Here is a 6144-nt window from a genome sequence, read left to right as displayed (position 1 = left end):
CTGGATTGGAAGAGGAGCAGCTGGGATTTGAACTGGCACCCATACAGGATGCCAGTGCTGCAGGCAGAAACTTAACCTACTATACTACAGTGCCAGCCCTACCGAATCCTTATAGTTTACCCCTCTGTCATCTTGAGGCTCTGACCATTGTTCTCATGATCATAGCATAAGCTATAGTCCCAATCACTGTTTCCATCTGAAGAAGTAGAATGGATAAATGCTTGAAGAAAAAAGCAATGGGGGTGGGGGCAAGGATATCATTGTCTATGAAGGGAGGTCTCCAAAAGCTGACATGTGATATTTCCAGTATTCCTGTCTAGAATTTGCTCATGGGTTTGAATGTGTCCACAATGGAGAACAGGCAACGTGTTCTTCATTTTGAGCAGACATTAGCTCAGCTTAGGATTGCAGGTCTTGTTACTAAGAGAGAATTTGGAGCATAGGCACTGACACACCTCTCCTACAACATGCAATGTGTTTATTAAGCTGACTCAATTCACTGTGGTGTAGTGTGAATGAATTATTTGTCCAGTAACTTCCACCAACCTGTCTCTGCCATACCATCATTTCTTCTTGGAAACAACTTCCCTCTGCAGGCTTCAGTCTGGTGTCTTATATTTGGTCACTTTTGCTATTTAGATGAAAGTGGACCAACCTGTGAGCCCTGGCCCTCTTCATTTTAAAACATCATCTCAGTCTGTTCTTGAAGCTATAACAAATACCAAAGACTGGGTAATTTACAAAGAACACAAATTTGTTTTTCACAGCTCTGGGTCCGGCAGATTTGGTGTCTGATGAGGCTCTGTCTCTGCTTCCACCATGGTGCCTTGTCACTGTGACCTCTCGAGGGGATGAACTCTGTGTCCTTATGTGGCAGGAGTGGCATAAGGAGTGAACTTATTGCTTCGAGGCCCTAAAAAAATTCTTGTTATCTATCTGATTGAACTTCCTATGTTGTTACAAATATTTATTTGAAAAGCAGAAAGAGAGAGAGGTCTTCTATCTGGTGGTTCACTCCCCACTTTCCCACAACTATCTTGGTTGGGCCAGGCTGAGACCAGGAGCCCAGAACTCCATCCTGGCCTCTTATGTGGATGTCAAGGACTTAAGTACATGATCCATCATCTGTTGCCTCCCTAGGTGCACATTATTAGCTAAGATTGGAAGTGGAGCCAGGACTTGAACCCAGGCACTTTGAAAGGAATGTGGTTGTCCCAAGTGGAGTCTTAACTGCTGAGCCAAACACTAGCACCTTATTGTGTGCTTTTTTTTTTTTTTAGGATTTATTTATTTATTTGAAAGTCAGAGTTACACAGAGAGAGGACAGGCAGAGAGAGAGAGAGAGAGAGAGAGAGAGAGAGAGAGAGAGAGGTCTTCCATCTGTTGGTTCACTCCCCAGTTGGCCTCAATGGCTGGAACTGTGCTGATCAGAAGCCAGGAGCCAGGAGCTTCTTCTGGGTCTCTTGTGCAGGTGCAGGGGCTCAAGGACTTGGGCCATTTTCCATTGCTTTCCCAGGCCACAGCAGAGAGCTGGATTGGAAGTGGAGCAGCCAGGACTAGAACCGGTGCCCATATAGGATGCTGGCACTGCAGGCGGTGGCTTTACCTGCTACGCCACAGAGCTGGCCCCTATAATTGGTCTATATGGGATGCTGGCACTGGAGGTGGCAGCTTTACCCACTATGGCACAGTGCTGGCCCCTATTGTGGTTTTGATTTGCATTTCCCCAGTGACTGACAGAGTTGGGCACCTTTTCATGTGCATATTAGCCAAGAGAGAAATCTTCTTAAGGAAATGTCTATTCAAGTCTTTTACCCATTTTAATTGTTGCTTAGCTCCCTACCCTTTCCCTTTTTTGCAGCTCCCACAGAGAGAGGAGGGGGCTTCCCTTCAGCTTCTTGTGCCTCTGCTCCTTCTCCTGTGGCTGTCCGTTGGTGAATCAGTTCCGGCTCTCTTGCCCTGGGTGAGGGAGGTAGTGATATGAAGCTCACAGCAAGAAATAGACATTAAAAACTGTGTTCCCAGTAACCCCTGGAGGCTCAAAAAGATCTTGATCAGATCCTACACAAACCTGTTTCATTTGTGCATGGAATAATTTGGTGTACTAACAGAAAGGGACCTTGGCATTCACTGGGTCCCAAGCCATTGTTTCACAGGGAAGGCCTCTCAGGTCCCATGAGGTTAAGTAAACTTGCCCATTAATTTGCCAGCTGAAAACAGATTTCCTGACAATGCCTCATTTACATGCCTTCATTTTTTGTCATGTGGAAGAGGAAGAGTTTAGATACAGCCTGTTTCTGTTTCCCCTTCTCTATGGGAAAGTGGCAGATTCCAGGTAGGATATTTGTCTTCAGCTCTACCCTATGGACAGTCTCCTGGCTATTTTGTGAAGTGAATAAAGATGAGCATGACTCTTGTCTAGTGCTTCCCTTTGCAAAGCACTGTCATGTTCTTGCAACACCCTGACCAGCAGCAAGCAGGCGTCACTATTCCAAGATCATGGGTAAACTGATAGCAACTTCAGGCACCTGTCCCCCTGCTGATTACCATCAAAAAGCATTGGAAAAGACGTCAGAACATGGAGTCAGAGTGCCCAGGTCCAATCCGTGACTGTCCCTGAGTGGTTGTCACACAAAGCACTTAACTTTTCTGATTCTCAATTTTCTCATCTGTAAAATGGAGACAACGAGTATTATCAAGGTTTTATGGGAATGAAGAGAGAAAATGACAAAAAAACCCTTCGTGAATATAGAGAGTTAGACGAATGTTAGTGATTACCATCATCCAGCTGTCTTGGTAGGGGCCATTCTGTGTATTATACATAAGCCTTTGTTAGTCCTAGTGGCATTAGAAGCTTAGGCAGAGCATCACAGGGCTCCTGCCGGGTAAAAGAGAATGTGTGCTTTATCTGAGGTCTTACCTAACCCATGACCATTGATATTTAGAATTCAGCAGACACAACAAGCTAAGTCTGCTTGAAATAGCTGCCCCTCCCCCCCCCAAAGGCACAGCTGTACAGTGCCTTCACCTGCAGAAGAATGCAACATTGGCTCACTTCACCTGGCAGTTGAAGGGTCAGTCAGGAAAACTGGGGGGTTTTCCAGCACACCAATCCAGTCAGGATGCTATTATTAAGACCTTTTTACTCCCTGTGGCTCACAGGATGAAGTCCAAATGCCAGGGTTGCAAATCTTTCTCTAGCCAAGTGGACCATTAACATGTAAATGAATTTATTAATCAAACCCCTATCAAGTCCTGGACTGTCTCGCACACTGTGTCCAGCCAGCCCAGTCTGTGCTTTCATCTGAATCTCCCACCTTGCTTTCTAACACACCCTGGGTAACCCAGCGTTCTCACCCGGAGGGCCCCTGTGGCTCCTGGCTGCTTCTATCCACTTGCCTGTGTCTGCCTGCACTGCCTGCGGGGTGCGCCTTCCCCTCCTCTCTGCTTCACACTTCCACTTTTATTCTTTAAGACTCTGCTTAAAATCTGCTGTTTCTGGAAGCCCATCTCTGGCCTCTTCTTCCTCACAGTGGGGGCTGGAGTAGGGGATAAGGGTGGGGTGGGGATTAATCATACATTTTCTGTATTTAGGGGAGGGGTATTTTTTCTTGCCACTCTTTTGTTCCTTTTCATTTCTTTAGCTATTGGTCCACAGTGGTTTTTGTTTGTTTGGTATTTTTTTTTTTTTTTGTAGCAAATACTTCTTGATGGTTATTTATTTTCATTCATTCATTTATTTACTTTACAAATACACTGGAGAGGCAGGCAATGCTGCCTGCATTGGATGCATCCTGGGCCATAAGTCTGCACGCTCCTTTGCAACTGGTCCAGCGAGGGCAGAGTGCTTCATCTCACCTTTGTTATTTACTATGATCCCCGCATTATCTTCAAAATAGAGAAACGTACCATCTTCTCTCCAGTGTGACCGCTGCTGGATGTACCTTCTTTCTGAGCTCTGGCTTGCCTTTCTTGACTGGGCAGCACCCACACCAGCAGTGGGAAGTCTGTTTGGCCGTGTGCTGATCCCCTTCACAGAGATGATACAGATTTTTGTTGTCACCGTATCTACCAGAAGACCCAGGGAAATTCAGAATTCCACATCAGAGGACCCACCATGTCCTCGCTTCGACATCTTGAATGGTGGAAAGGGACAGAAAGAGTACACAGTGTTTTGAGGGATGGAGCAGAATTGTGTACTTCTCTGTATCCCTGCACCCCAGTGTCATGTGTGGAAACAGCAGGTGCTCAATATGTATTTGCTATGTTTCTTGAAGACTGTAAGGGCAAGATATGCTGATAAGGGAAAAAGGAATCCATACTGTCTGGTTTAAAACTCACCAGGTGTGAGGCGCAGCAGGTTAAGCTGCTGCCTGGGACACCTGCACCCATATAGGATTGAGTCCTGCTGCTGCTTCTGACCCAGCTTCCTGCTAATGCAATTGGGAGGCAGCAGATGATGATTCAAATACCTGGGTTCCTGCAACCCACGTGGGAGACCTAGATGGAGTTCTGGCTTCTGGCTTTGGCCTGGCTCAGCCCTGGCTGTTGTGGGCATTTAGGGGTGTGAATCACTGGATAGAAGACCTCTCTCCTTTTCTCTTTCAAGTAAAATGAAAATAAATAAAAATTTAAAAGGTGTGTGTGGGGGGGGCTTGCCAATACTCCCTACAGCCTGAAACTATGCCCTTCATTGTGTTGGATTTCTATCCTTTTCCCTTTGATTAAAAATATTTTAGCATCTGCCAGTTAGACAATAAAGCAAGGTCTTGCTTTAAAGTCTCACCCTTTGGGCCTGTATGTTGGCCACTCAGTGAAAAGCCAGAGGCAGAGTGGGCCGTGTGGATCCCACTGTGCTTACAATCCTAACAAGCCTCACGACTTCAGCCACTCTCTCCTTTCAGGTGCTGGGATGTCTGGAAGTCAGGGCAGATATTCTCAGGGATCCTTCTCAGTTTGGATGATTTCTCTTCGACATAGCTGATCCCAGGAAAGCTGAGTGCTGCAAACATGAGGCAAATCCATTCAGCTGGGGAGAAACGGGCAGGCGACAGCATGGAGAGTGGGTGCATGGAAGCCCTGGCACTCACTGCATTTAGGAATGAGGATGTCTGTTGCAGTTGACTCATTTCTCTGCATAACGAGTCAGTCCTCCTGGGTGGAAACCCAGCATCTTCTCAATGTTTCCCCTCCCCAGCGCTGCTCCCTGACCCTGCAGCTTTCTGAGTTCTTGCACACTGCTTCTCTGCACCTGCCCAGAATATCAACAAATTCCTGCCAGTGAGGTCTGAATGGGCAATTGCTGGTGAATTAGTCATGTGCCTGGGAGCAGAAGAGCCTATGAGAGCCAGGAGGATCCAAGGGCTCAGGATTGAAAAGGGGACCTGGACGGAAGGGAGAGGTGGGTGGCAGTGGGGAGGCTTGGTGACAAGACACGTTTAGGAGTTGTGCTATCTTTTTTTTTTTTTTCCTTTAGGAAGGAGTATGGTTCCTTTAGGAAGGAAAGTATGAAGTATGAGTGCACAGCAGCACATTGGTGAGGATGGTAGCGAAATGGCACATAGTTCAATATTTTAGAAAAGGTCTTGTGCTGACTTTTTATTTTCATTTTATTGGAAAGGCAGAGAGAGAGAGAGAGAGAACCCATCCATTGTTCTAATCACCAAACACCTGTAGCAGAGCTGAGCCCGGTTGAAGCTGAAGCCAGGAAGTCCGTTTAGGTCTCCCAAGTGGGTGGCAGGGACCCACGTACTTGAGCCATTACCTGCTGCCTCCCAGGGTGTGGGTTAGTCAGAAGCAGGAACTGGGAGCAGAGGAGCTGGGACTTGAACCAAGCACTCTGATATGAGATGTGGTGACTTAACTGCTGTGCCAAATGGCCACCCCCACACATCTTATGTTAAGTGATAACTAGAGACATTATTGGATGGACTAATATGAATATAGTTTTCCAGAAAATCATAAGGGGCCATGTCCAATGTCCAATCCAAACCAAGAAAGACATTGTAAGGAAAAGGGCTCAAAGAAACAAAACTGATTAAGAGAAAAGAACAAAAAATGAAAAAAAGATACAAAAATCCAGTACCAAGATGGCCATGGACCAACTGTTATCCAGGGAGCCCCAGTGCAGGACTCCCTCTGTGA

General features: G+C 46.4%; 1 pseudogene; it reads right to left on the bottom strand.

The window, feature by feature from the left end:
* Positions 1-3740: 3740 nt before the first annotated feature.
* LOC133762194 (large ribosomal subunit protein uL14-like) lies at positions 3741-4135 on the bottom strand (annotated as a pseudogene).
* Positions 4136-6144: the final 2009 nt, after the last annotated feature.

The sequence above is a fragment of the Lepus europaeus genome, chromosome 6, assembly GCF_033115175.1.
Source record: "Lepus europaeus isolate LE1 chromosome 6, mLepTim1.pri, whole genome shotgun sequence".
Taxonomy (NCBI): domain Eukaryota; kingdom Metazoa; phylum Chordata; class Mammalia; order Lagomorpha; family Leporidae; genus Lepus; species Lepus europaeus.
The sequence above is the reverse complement of the archived record's forward strand: the minus strand, read 5'-3'. Positions and strand labels throughout refer to the sequence as shown.